Below are 12,177 nucleotides of genomic sequence, written 5' to 3'. Positions count from 1 at the left end.
CTGCAGGGATCCATCGTCCGGCCGGGAGGCGGCGGGAGGGAAGGCGGAGGGGGAGGGGAGAGGGTGCGCGTGCGCGCCTACGGGTGTCTGCGAGGGTGTCTCTGGGCCCGTGTGAGCGCGGGGCCCCCGGACGCAGGAGCGGGACCGAGGGCTCCCCCCGCTGCCTCGCCCCCTCCTCCCGGCCGCTCTCGGCGGCTCTGCCTCCCTCCGGTCCCGGAGCCGTCTCTCTGCCTGTGAGGCCCTATGGCTTGTGTGTGACTATGTGTGAGGTGTGTGTGTGCGCGCGCGCGCGCGCGCGGGAGGGTGTCTGCCCCCAGCGTCCCCCTCCCCGCGCTGTCTCCTTCGGATCGATGCTCCTGCCTCTTGCTGCTGCTTCCTCTGGTGGCACACGCGCGCGCGCGCGCGCGCGCGCGCACACACACACACACACACACACACGCAAGCTCCAGAGTCACACTTGACTGATTCAAGCACTTGCTCGTGTGGAGACACAGACACACATAAGACCAGAGTCACACCACGCCACTCACAGCCACACCCCCCCCCCCCCACAGACACCCACGCATCCCAGAGGCCTGGCCTACAGGGCAAGCACCCAGGAGCTGACACTTATTCACCTGTTCTTATCCCTGCTCCCACCTACATGTGACATGGGCACACATGTACATATATAAACAAACATACAGCCTTGGCCACCCAAATTCCATCCTTGGAGCCTTGGGCTTGCCTTTGGAGGGTGGCATATTGGCAGCCCCTCACTGCTAAACCTCTGAAGGAGCAGAGAGAAAGAAGAAATAGCCAGAGGTCAAGGTTTTGGACAGAAGTCAAGAAAGGGAAAGGGAAGGGGGTGGGGTGGGAAGGTGGAGGGTTAGGAGGGTGGGGGCGGACAGGATGAGGAAGAGATGGAAGGAGGAGCTGTATTCAGGAAAGGAGCAGAATTCTGGGGCACTAAGCTCAAGCCTGGGGGCTGCTCCTGTAGCTCTCACTTCTCTCCTTCTCTCCCTCCCTCCTCCTCCTCTCTGAGAGGCCTTGGGGGGCCCTCCCTATCCAATTAACAGAGAAGGAGCAATCAAAGGGAAGTTGTTAATTTGCTGATGCTCATTAGGGGCTCTTAGCACAGAGACTGTTGAGGTCTGATGGTGTCAGATGATGAGGAGGGGGGTGTGGGGGACCAGAATTCTATCTCTAGCAACTCCTTCACTCCACTTGCAGGCTGGCGCAGCTCTGGAGAAGGAAGGTGAGAGGTGTGTTCCCAGGGTTTTAAGTGAGAAGAAAGAACCTGTAATAAGAAGAACTGGCACAATGGAAAGAAGTTGCATGAGAAGTTGTGAAGTATTGGGGGGCAGGGGGTACAAGAAAAACCAGAGAAGGGAGTTGGAGGTCCCTAGAGGCAGTGTGGGCTTAGGACCCCAGGAGGGAGAGTGGGATCCATTTACTAGGGGCCTGGGCATGGTGCTGCCAAAGGGAAGGGAGGATCCTGGGTTCCGGTCTTGAGTTGGGGAGCTGTCCAGCAGCACCAGACAGTGCTGGAGGGCTGCCATATCCCTGGGCAGCCACTGGGTGGCAGCACTATTCCGGATACTTAGAATCAACCCGAGGGGGCATTTGGGAGAGGAGTGTGGCTTCAAACAGGGACCGGAGGAAGCATGGGGCAGGATTCTTGAATTCCAAGTGTCTTCAGGGGAGGGGAGGACCATCTTGGAGCATCTGTAATTCCCCTAACTCCCCACCCTCGCAGGCTGAGTGACACATGGAGCTTCCTCAAATGGGTGCAAATTGCTTCAGTCACCTGGGATGTTATTGAGGGAGCAGCGGGGGTGGAAGGAAGGTGATGAGGTGAGGTGGAGGCTGGCAAGGACTAATCGAGGCCAACGAACAGCCTCAGGAGTCTGAGGGAAGATAAAAGTTGTGAATCAGGCAATCTCAGCTTTCAGAACTGGCCCTGCCATTCATTAGAATGGGCTGGTATCTTGACCTCTCTGAGCTCAGTTTCCACATCTGTAAAATGGGGTAATATTTAGTTCACAGGAGTTTCTGAGGATTACATAAGCTAATGCACGGAAAGTGCTTAGCACATTAGCTTGTACCTACTAAATCCTCAATAAGTAATTATTATTATTAGCATCAGGGTTTGGATCCTGCCGTAAAAGCACCAGTGCTGCCAAATCAGGGCAGAATCTGAGAGTGGTTCTCAACCCCGGCTGCACATTTGAATCACGTGGGGAGCTTTTTAAAGTGATGCTGTGGCCCCACCTTAGTCCAATTAAATCAGAATCTCTGAGGGTGGGGTCCAGATTTCTCAACTTTTCAGCACCTCTAATATATAGCAGCCAGTCTTGAGAAACCTTGATCTGGAGAATCCACAGGTCTGAATCAAAGCTTCAGTATGGTTCCTCCTTCAGTATGCCCAGACTTAGAAGTTCTTTCTTATGCACAGCCTAAGTACCCTGTTATTGTTTTGTCTTCATTTGAGGTGAGATAGATCCCCATACAGATCCTCACCCCCACCCCCCATCCTTACCCTATACATGTCAGCAACCCTACACTGTGTCAAATCCCAGGATTGGACACGGTGAGGACTGGCATAGTCAATGCCTTCAAAATCTCCCAGTGTCAAAGGAGAGATGAATGTGTTGACAAGTGACTCTAGTGCAAAGGCCAAGAGTGAAATTGAGGGATGGCCCAGGGCTGCCAGCTTAGAGTGGCAGAGGGGCAAGTCCTGCTGACAGGGGTTTGTGTTGCAGGGATGAGGAAAAGGCGAAGTTGGCTTTGGCAAGATGACATTTGAGGGATCCAAGGACTGTGATTAGTGTCCCACTGCTCCTTTCTGCTTCTCTGGACCCACCTACTTCTTATGCAGGACGTGACAGATCCTAGCTCCTTCAGCCTCCTCCCTGACACTTGTCCACACTTCCCTCCTCTCTGGCCCTGTAGTCCCAAGACCTCAGTGCCTTTTCTCCCCTGGGGCTGAGAGAGAAATAGGCCTGGAAATATTCTTCCCTCCACTGGCATGAAACGTCTGGCCAGGACCCACACAGAGCTTTGGCATTGTGCTGACCAGGATTGCAATTCCACCTCTGTCACACCAGTGCTGTGTGATTATGGACAAGTTACTTAACCTGTCTGAGCCTCACTGTTTCCACAAGCCATAAAATCTGGCTAATGCCCACAGTGATGAAACAATGTGTGCCTAGTAAACAGTAGGTGTTCCACCAATAGTAGCAAGTATTATTTTCATCCCCGAGAGGCTGATGGGGGCATATTCCCCACGGACACTTCCTTTGCAGATGGCCCCATCTGCTCTAGGTACAGAAGCACCCTCCAGCCTCGCAGAGACAGGGGTGTGAGGGGGGAGGGCAAAAGGGGGGCAAGGCCCCCTGGGACTCCCAGGCAGCTCTTCTCTGCTCCCCCATGCGTGAAATCACACAAGCCCCAATCTGTCTGCATCCACTTCATCTGCCAGCTCAGCAAATGCAGAGACAATTAAGGAGTTAATTAGCAGGCGGGTGGGAAGGGGCTGTGGACCTGAGGCTGATGGGACCCATCAACACACCCTCCCCCCCCCCCACACACCGGGCTCCACATTGCCCCTGAGACCCTCAACTTGCCCCCCACTTGCTTTCTCTTTTCTGGGCCGAATGCTCCTCTTAACCCCTCGCTCATTTCTCTGCTACCCTCGCCCTTTCCCCTCAACCCTGTGCTGTCCTTTCTTCTTCTCTGGTCTGTCTCTGATCTCTCTTCTCCCCCATTTAGCTTGTCCTCCCTTCCCCACCCAAGTCACTGCCTCCTCCATCCTTCGGGGCTCACCCTTCTCATGTTTTCCTCTCATTCCAGCCCCTCTTCACCTTCCACCCCTTCTCCCTCTCCAACTTGAAGAGAATGTGCCTTATTCAATCATTCGATCGTGGGGCTCCAGGAGTCAGTGGGTTGAAGGCCGGGCTGTAATTTGAAGGGGTCTCCTCTGGTCCTTACTTCCCCAGAACCTCTAACCCCTGGCTCTCAGGGTATCTCAGTCTCTTTCCTGTGCCAGTGTTTCTCTTGAGGCTCTCTCCCCAAACTGCTACTGCTCCTGCGTTCTCAGGGTCTTGGCAGTTTATCTGCATATCCAGGACCAGGCTGAGCCCTTCTTTTTTCCTCCTTTCCTCCCCCAGGGAAGGGGGCCAGAAGATGGCCACCTTTCTTCCATCATATACCCCAATTTCTGTGTCATCCTGTCATTCGGGGAGTCATGGCTTCAGAAGAAAGGAATGATTAAGGAGAAAGCAGAGATTGAGAGACAGAGAAAGGCATGGTGCCACAGAAAGGGGAGAAATTGGGGCCAAGGCAGAGATTAAAAGGGCAGATGTGGAGGAGGGCGGGGGAGGTGGGAGGCGAGATTGAGACAGAGAAAGGGTGAGGAGAATGCAGTAATAGAGACAGCAAGATAGGGAAGAGACTACTACTAAGGTCCCTTCCTGCTTTAAAATTCTGGGTCTTTGAAGAGTGAACAAAGGAGAAACAAAAGACCCACAGAGTGCCTGGGTCTTTTCCTCTTTCAGGAAACGTGCCTGGTTAATCCCTTACCCTAGCTATGATTCCCTGCTGCACCAGCTGCCTTGGTCTCTGTTTTGTGAACTCTGGTGGCCCTAAAAGCAGGTCTGTCCTCCGGTCCTCCTCAAGGTGAAGTGCTTCAGCAGAGTGGGTAGCAGCTGTCTAGAGCTCCACAGGAGGGAAGGGGGGGAAGGGTTGTAGACAAGGCAGATGAGGGGGGAACAACTGTGTTCCACCCATAGTCAGTAGGTGCGTTGGATCCTGGGCACCTTGAGGGCAGGGACTGCATCTCCAGCTCTAGGATGCCAGACTTGGACCTGGCCTGGCACTTAACCGCTGCTCAATTGTGTTTAGTGTGTTGCATAAATGAAGAGCATCCCTGGGGGCCATAGCTGGGTCTGAGGGTTCCTTGGGCTTGGGGACATCTTCCACCCTCTGCATCAGCCGGCCCTGCAGGGCACTTGTGTCTCTGAGCTGTCTCCCACCTAAGCACAGTCCTCCCCTCTCCCTGCCCACCCCCCCCCCCAGGAGGACCCTTCTACAGCCCTTGCCTTCTCCATGGACCCTCCTCCCACATTACCCAGGCCTTTCTGGAAGGTGCAATCTCAGCGCCCAGGGCAGCCTTTGAGCCGGAGGAGGCAGTGCCGGTGAATAATTCATGGGGCTGGGAGGCCCTTATCTCCCAGGCCGGCCCCACCCGGGGCCCCTGCGCTGGGCCGCTGTCCCGCGGCTCCCCGCTTTATCTCGACGCCCAGCTTGTAATGCAGCCCGCCATATCACAGGCAGAAGGGGAGATTAATTTTCTGGTTTTGCATGGGCGGGGAGGGGGAGGGGGCGTGGGGAGGTGCTGGGGAGCAGAAGCTGGGATCTTTCCGATTTCAGACTCCAGTGGCTTAATCCTCTCCCAGGCCTGTAGGAAGGGGAGGAAGAGGGTGTTGCAAGCCAAATTTCATCATCAGCGGCAGCCCCAACAGAGGGAGGAGGAGGCGAGGGGCAAACAGAAGGGAGAAGCAGGGCGCTGGCGCAGAAAAGGGAGTTGTTTGGAAACAGGGTAAAAGGCAGCCCTCTCAGCCTGGGCTTACAGACTGCTCGGCTTGTCAGGAGAAGAGACTCGGGCATGCGGGGCGCACATGTGGGCACATATATGTGTACACACAGGAGTTCTGGGCACATGGGCACAACCTCTTTTAGGGAAGTAGCACCAGCATCTGCCGTGCCTCACACAGGGCCTAGCACAGAAGAGTCCGAAAAAAATCTCGACTGAGGGGTTGAATTTCTGGGAGAGTGATGATAAGCTGAGCACATGCTCCTGGAATCTGGCTATGCCATTTTTCCATCTGCCCTGTGGGCCCTGGTACATACAGACCGTTGGCTCCTTCGGATTCCTGTGCTCTACGGTCTGTGTAGGCCAGCGAGGGTGGGGACCCTGGCCTGGGGAGTCTGGAGGTACCTGCGGCCTCTGCTTAGATGACACAACTACCCGGAGCTAGAAGAATCTAACGTCTGTTAACTGAGCACCTACTACACACCAGGACCTGGGCAAGGCTGCCATGTGTTCCCCACGATCGATTAGAAGTGAGTCTTATCTTCAAGGAACGTATGGCCTAACTGGGGTGACCAGACACATAAGTAATTGACTGTGATGCATGACAGAATGTGATGCTTGCCAGGAGAGAACTACTAATAAAGTGCCCCAAGGAGGGAGAGAGTTGAAGATGACCAGGAAAGTGTCCTGGAGGATGTAGCATTTGAGATGGGTTTTGAAGGGTGGGTAGGAGTTTGAGTAGCCATCATGGCACAGGAAGGAGGCAAGACATTTTAGGAGGAGGAAGAAATGGAAGAAATATTGATGAGGACGAGAGCAAAGCAAAGAGGTGGTAACTTTGTCTGGTGGCTGAGGGGGAGTAGTGAGGGCCAAGGCTGGGAAGCAGGCAGAGGTGAGGACAGGAAGGTTCTTGACGTGTGGAGGAGCTTCCATTTGTTTGGGGTCACTGGGGAACAATCGAAGGGTTTTGAGAAGGAGGTGGCATAATCAAGTGGTATTGGGGGAGGGTAAATATAGGCAACATTATTGAGTCGTTGTGTGGTGGGTATTGTTCTAAGTGTTCTGGAAGGAATTCTCTCAATCCCCACAGCTACCCTCTGAGTAGGTAATATTATCCCATTTCATAGATGAGAAAATGGGGACACGGAAGTCTTGGCAGGAGAATGGGAATTAATTGAAGACCGTAGAAATCACAGATGGGAGGTTTAGGATGATAAATTCTTTAATGTCTCAGGCACTTTGGGGCATAGAGGGGAATACTCTGTATTTTTTCTACTTTGATGTCCAGTTTATTAGTCTTTATCCAATTATTAACATTCCCCTAAATATTCTTTTTAAAAAATGTTTACTTTTGAGATGGGGGGAGGGGCAGCGAGAGAGGGGGGACAGAGGATCTGAAGCGGGCTCTGTGCTGACAGCAGAGAGACTAATGCAGGGCTTGAACTCATGAACTGAACCGTGAGATCATGACCTGAGCTGGAATAGGACACTTAACTGACTGAGCCACCCAGGTACCCCTCCCCTAAATATTTTCATACTACTTATACAACCAATAATTCAAAAACTTGTGAATTTGGCAAATCGTATGTCCCCATATATTTAAACCTTGACTGCAAATGAAGTCAATTAGACTCTTCATAAAGCAGATTTTCTTAAAAACTTTCAACATCTCTAAAAGCAGACAAAACAAACAATATTACAATGATTGCCCCCCAAAAGCCCACTATGAAACAAATATCATGAATTTAAATTTCTTTGTTCAGTATTTCTAATATTATTTTCTTTATTCTTATTCTTTTTTTTTTTTTTCCTGAGGTAGGATTTTCCTGACTTAATCTAAAGAGTCAAGGTTTACCCGCTCCAGCAGGCTGAGGACGCCGATTGGGTTGCCTGGAGTTGATCTGGGACCAGTCACAAAGGTCCTGGCACGGTGGAGTTTCCAGAGAGATTCTCCTGGACTTCATTATGCAGCTTTTCACCTATTTCATCAGGAACTGTCCTCTTTATGCTCAGACCAATCACAGATTTCTGAATTTTTGCTTGTGACCCTAATCTTTTCCCCGAATGGTTCTACTTCTGAGTGCCTTATCTTTATAGTACAGCCCACTGTGTTCTGAGTGGGGCCTGGTCTGGTTCAGCTAAGTCTAAAGCCCTTGGTCAATTGGTTAACTGGAACTACATCCTTCCCTTCTCATCGGCCGCTAAGACCTACACTATTGTCAGCTGGGGCGCTGAAGCAAGCGTCTAAGACAAGGAATTAAAGGCTTGATTTAAAGCAGTGGCAGTGGAAATCAAAAGGAAAGGACAGTTTTCAGAGACTCCATGAAGGCAAAATTGACTTCCATTAAGTGGGAGAGAATAGTTTACCTCATGGAATCAAATAAAAATACATGTGGAGGCCCTTTGTGGCATGTAAGAACCATTAAATCCTAGTTGTTTTTGCTTTTGTTATTATGTTACCATTATGAGATGGCCAAGGACAAAGCCTTAGGGAGTTCACCTAAATTTAAGGGGTGAACAGCAGGATGGGAGGACAGGAGGACGGGAGGAAAGGAGGCTGAAAGAGAAAGAGAACCAAGAAAGATTGGTCAAAGAGAAGAACCAGGAGAGAGAGGTGTCATGCAGACCAAGGAGGTGGGAGGCATGAGGACAGTCAGGTGTGTTTTTTCCAGAGGTCCAGGAGAGAAGGGGCAAAGGCTGAATTAGGGTGGGGACAGTATGGGTGTGTAGCGGGGGGTCGGGGGAGGAGAAAGGAAACAAAAGAAGTGAGTGATATCTTAGAGACAGAAGTGGCGGATGGGGACTGTCTGGACATGCTGATGAAGGGCCAGAGAGGGGAGCTGGCAAGTCTAAGGTCATGCATGGGGGGGAGGGGGGGCGGGGAGCCTGGGCAGATACAGGAAAGGAAGGTTGGGGTGGCCTTGGGCCCTACAGTGCACGGAGGGAAGACCCCCTACTATGACCAGGTTTCACTGTCCTTTGCAAGCAGACACTATTCTTTTTTTTTTTTTTCAACATTTATTTATTTTTGGGACAGAGAGAGAGCATGAACGGAGGAGGGGCAGAGAGAGAGGGAGACACAGAATCGGAAACAGGCTCCAGGCTCTGAGCCATCAGCCCAGAGCCCGACGTGGGGCTCGAACTCCCGGACCGCGAGATCGTGACCTGGCTGAAGTCGGACGCTTAACCGACTGCGCCACCCAGGCGCCCCGCAAGCAGACACTATTCTGTCAGCCACATAGTCCTTGGCCTTCTAGCCTGGCTATCATCCTCCACTCAACTTCCACCCTTCTCATGGGAATTAGCATCCGAGAACTTCAGAACTGGCAGGGTCTTTAGAGGCCATCTGATCCACCCTCCGCCTACAACTACCACCATTAAACAGATGAGAACATTGAATAGAAGTGGCATGATTAGTGAGTGACAAATCTGGGATTAGAATCCTGGTCTCCTCACTCCCAATCTATTTTACCCCTGTCACTCAACCTGATGATTCTACTGCAAGAGGACTTGGCTCCACGGCACCTAATATCACCTGGCTGCTTAAAGAGACGTTTCCGGATAATAGGCTTTATTTTGGCTTACCAGACCTAAATGCCTTGGCATTGGGGTAGGATGAGGGGGCTTAGTGATGGCCATGGAAGGTATGAGACATCAGAAAAGATGAGCCCCTTCTGTGCTTATCAAAGGACAGGGGAAATATTGGGGGGATTTTAAGAAAAGGCAGGTAGTCAGAAGTAGGAAGAGATTAGAGGCAGGAGGTAGAGGCAGGGGGACTGGAGAGGATGGGCTGCTCTGGGCTTAGCGAAGCTCTAGCCTAAAGCCTTTGTGAAGAATTGAGAGAGGAAAGATAAAGGGATGGCGGTGGTGGGCTCCGTCCTATGGGAATATGGAGCTGGAGACCAAGGACATGAGGACTCAGTATAGGATTGGGTGGATGGCTTTATCCACCTCGCAAGAACCACAGCCCAGCCCCCAAATGGGCAGCACCTCTTTGTCTCCCTTGGGCCTCTGACCACTCTCTTCCTCTTTCCTTTGATTGCTGGTGGTAATTGCTCTCCATTTGGCCATTAGTTAGCTCATTAATTGCCTAAAGGAGAACATCAGCCTAGGGTGGGGATGATTGGCAAAGAAAGCAATGGGGAGGGAGTACTCTAGGGGAATGGATATGGGCCTGGACCTGGGATGAGGCTGGAGTGTGGTGGAGGAGAGTGGGTGTTGTATATCTGGCTCCAGTCAGCTGTACCCCTCTGCCCAGATCTAGTTTGGGGGAACCATTTTCCAACTCTATTATGGACACCAATACTTCCACTCTCTGATACCCTACCATCCCTGATACGATTGTACTTCTCCATCTTTCCTCCTCTAGCATCTCATCACCGCCATAGCCATTGTAGTAGGCAGCCTCTAAGGTGACTCCCAGTGGCCACTGCCTCCCAGCATTCATGCCCTTGTATCATCCTATCCTGTCAAGTATGGGCTGTATTTGTGTTGGTGAGGATGTGGGGGGAAAGGAACCCTCGTGCACTGTTGGTGGGAATGCAAGACGGTGCAGCCACTGTGGAAAAGAATATGGAGTTTCCTCCAAAAGTTAAAAATAGAACTGCCTCATGATCCGGTGATCGCACTATGGGTTATTTACCCAAGAAAACAAAAGCACTCATTTGAAAAGGTATATTCACCCCATGTTCGCTGCATCATCATTTATAATAGCCAACATATGGAAGCAGCAACCTAAGTGGCCATCAAAAGACAAATGGATAAAGATGTGAGATATGCATTTATATATATATGTGTGTGTGTGTATATATATGTGTGTATATATATATGTGTGTGTGTATATATGTGTGTATATATATGTGTGTGTATATATGTGTGTGTGTGTGTGTATATATGTGTGTGTATATATATATGTATATATAATGAATATTATGCAGCCTTAAAAAAGGATGCGATATGCCATTTGTGACAATGTGGATGACATAGAGAGTATTATGCTATGTGAAATAAATCAGACTAAGAAAGACAAATACCATACGATTGCACTCATATATGGAATCTAAAACCACAAATGCATAAACAAAACAAATGCAGAATCAGACCTATAAATACAGAGAACAAACTGATGGTTGCCAGAAAGGAGGGGGGGAGGGGGATGGACAAAACAGGTGAAGGGGACTGGGAGATACAGGCTCCCAGTTATGGGATGACTAAATCATGGAAATAAAAGGCACAGCATAGGGGATATAGTTAACAATATTGTATTAGCAGTGCATGGTGACAGATGGCAGCTACACTTGTGGTGAGCACAGCATGACACATAGAGAAGTTGAATCACTATTGTATACCTGAAACTAATGTAACACTGTGTATCAACTATACTCAAATAAAAACATTTTATTTTATTTTTTTAATTTTTTTTAACGTTTATTTTTATTTTTGAGACAGAGGGAGACAAGAGCATGAACGGGGGAGGGGCAGAGAGAGAGGGAGACCCAGAATCGGAAGCAGGCTCCAGGCTCTGAGCCGTCAGCCCAGAGCCCGACGCGGGGCTCGAACTCCCAGACTGCGAGATCGTGACCTGAGCTGAAGTCGGACGCTCAACCGACTGAGCCACTCAGGCGCCCGCAAATAAAAACATTTTAAATTATGGGCTGTATTTAATGCCTCGCTTCTAGTGAAGAGAATTTAGTAGAGGTGATGGGATGTTACTTCTAGATTAGGCGACAAAGAGACTGTAGCTTCTGTCCTGGGTATTCTCTCACTTGCATCAGGGAAAGCAAGCTGCCATGTTGCCAGCTACTCTCCGGAGAGGCCCATGTGACAAAGGACCGAGGGAGTCCTCAGGCCAACACCCAGCAAGGTCCAAGAGCCCAAGAGGAACTGAATCCTGTCAACGATCACATGTGTGAGTTCGGAAGCAAATCTGCCTCCAGTAGACGAGACTGTAGCCCCTGCCGACACCTTGGTTGCTGTCTTATGAGAAAACAAGCCAGAGGCACCCGGTTAGACCACGCCCAGATTCCTGACCTGCGGAAACTTTGAGAGAACAAATGTGTCTTGTTTTGAAGCGTTACGTGTTGGGAGTAATCTGTCGTGCAGTCACAGGTAATTTACACGGCCACTATCACCACCACCTCTTATCACCACCATCACCATCATTATCCCATCGCTACCGCCCTTTTCAAACTCACATCATCAACATCGCCACCGTCACTACCAACACCAGCACGCTCTCAAACTCACCGCCAAACCTACCACTACAGCTACCAGAGCTATTGCCACCATCCCCCCCCACCCCAAATGTGGATTCTATCGTGAGCGCCACCACCACAATCATCACCTCCCGCTATAAATGCTTTCCTGACACCCAGTATGTACCAGACTCTATGCAAGCCCCAAGGTTACAAAGAGATAGGAGACACAGTTTAAGGCCCTCAGAGCATCATTTAGGGACTCTCTTGTGGGACCAGGACACATTCATGAAAGGTGAATAGTAAGTCAAGAAAGTCTGTCCTTATTGCCACTTTGCACGGTAGCAACACTTCATGGAGGCCTCAAAGGATGGGTGAGATCTGGATAGGCAGAGTGGGGAGGGGAGG

The sequence above is a fragment of the Lynx canadensis genome, chromosome B4 (assembly GCF_007474595.2).
Source record: "Lynx canadensis isolate LIC74 chromosome B4, mLynCan4.pri.v2, whole genome shotgun sequence".
Taxonomy (NCBI): domain Eukaryota; kingdom Metazoa; phylum Chordata; class Mammalia; order Carnivora; family Felidae; genus Lynx; species Lynx canadensis.
The sequence above is the reverse complement of the archived record's forward strand: the minus strand, read 5'-3'. Positions refer to the sequence as shown.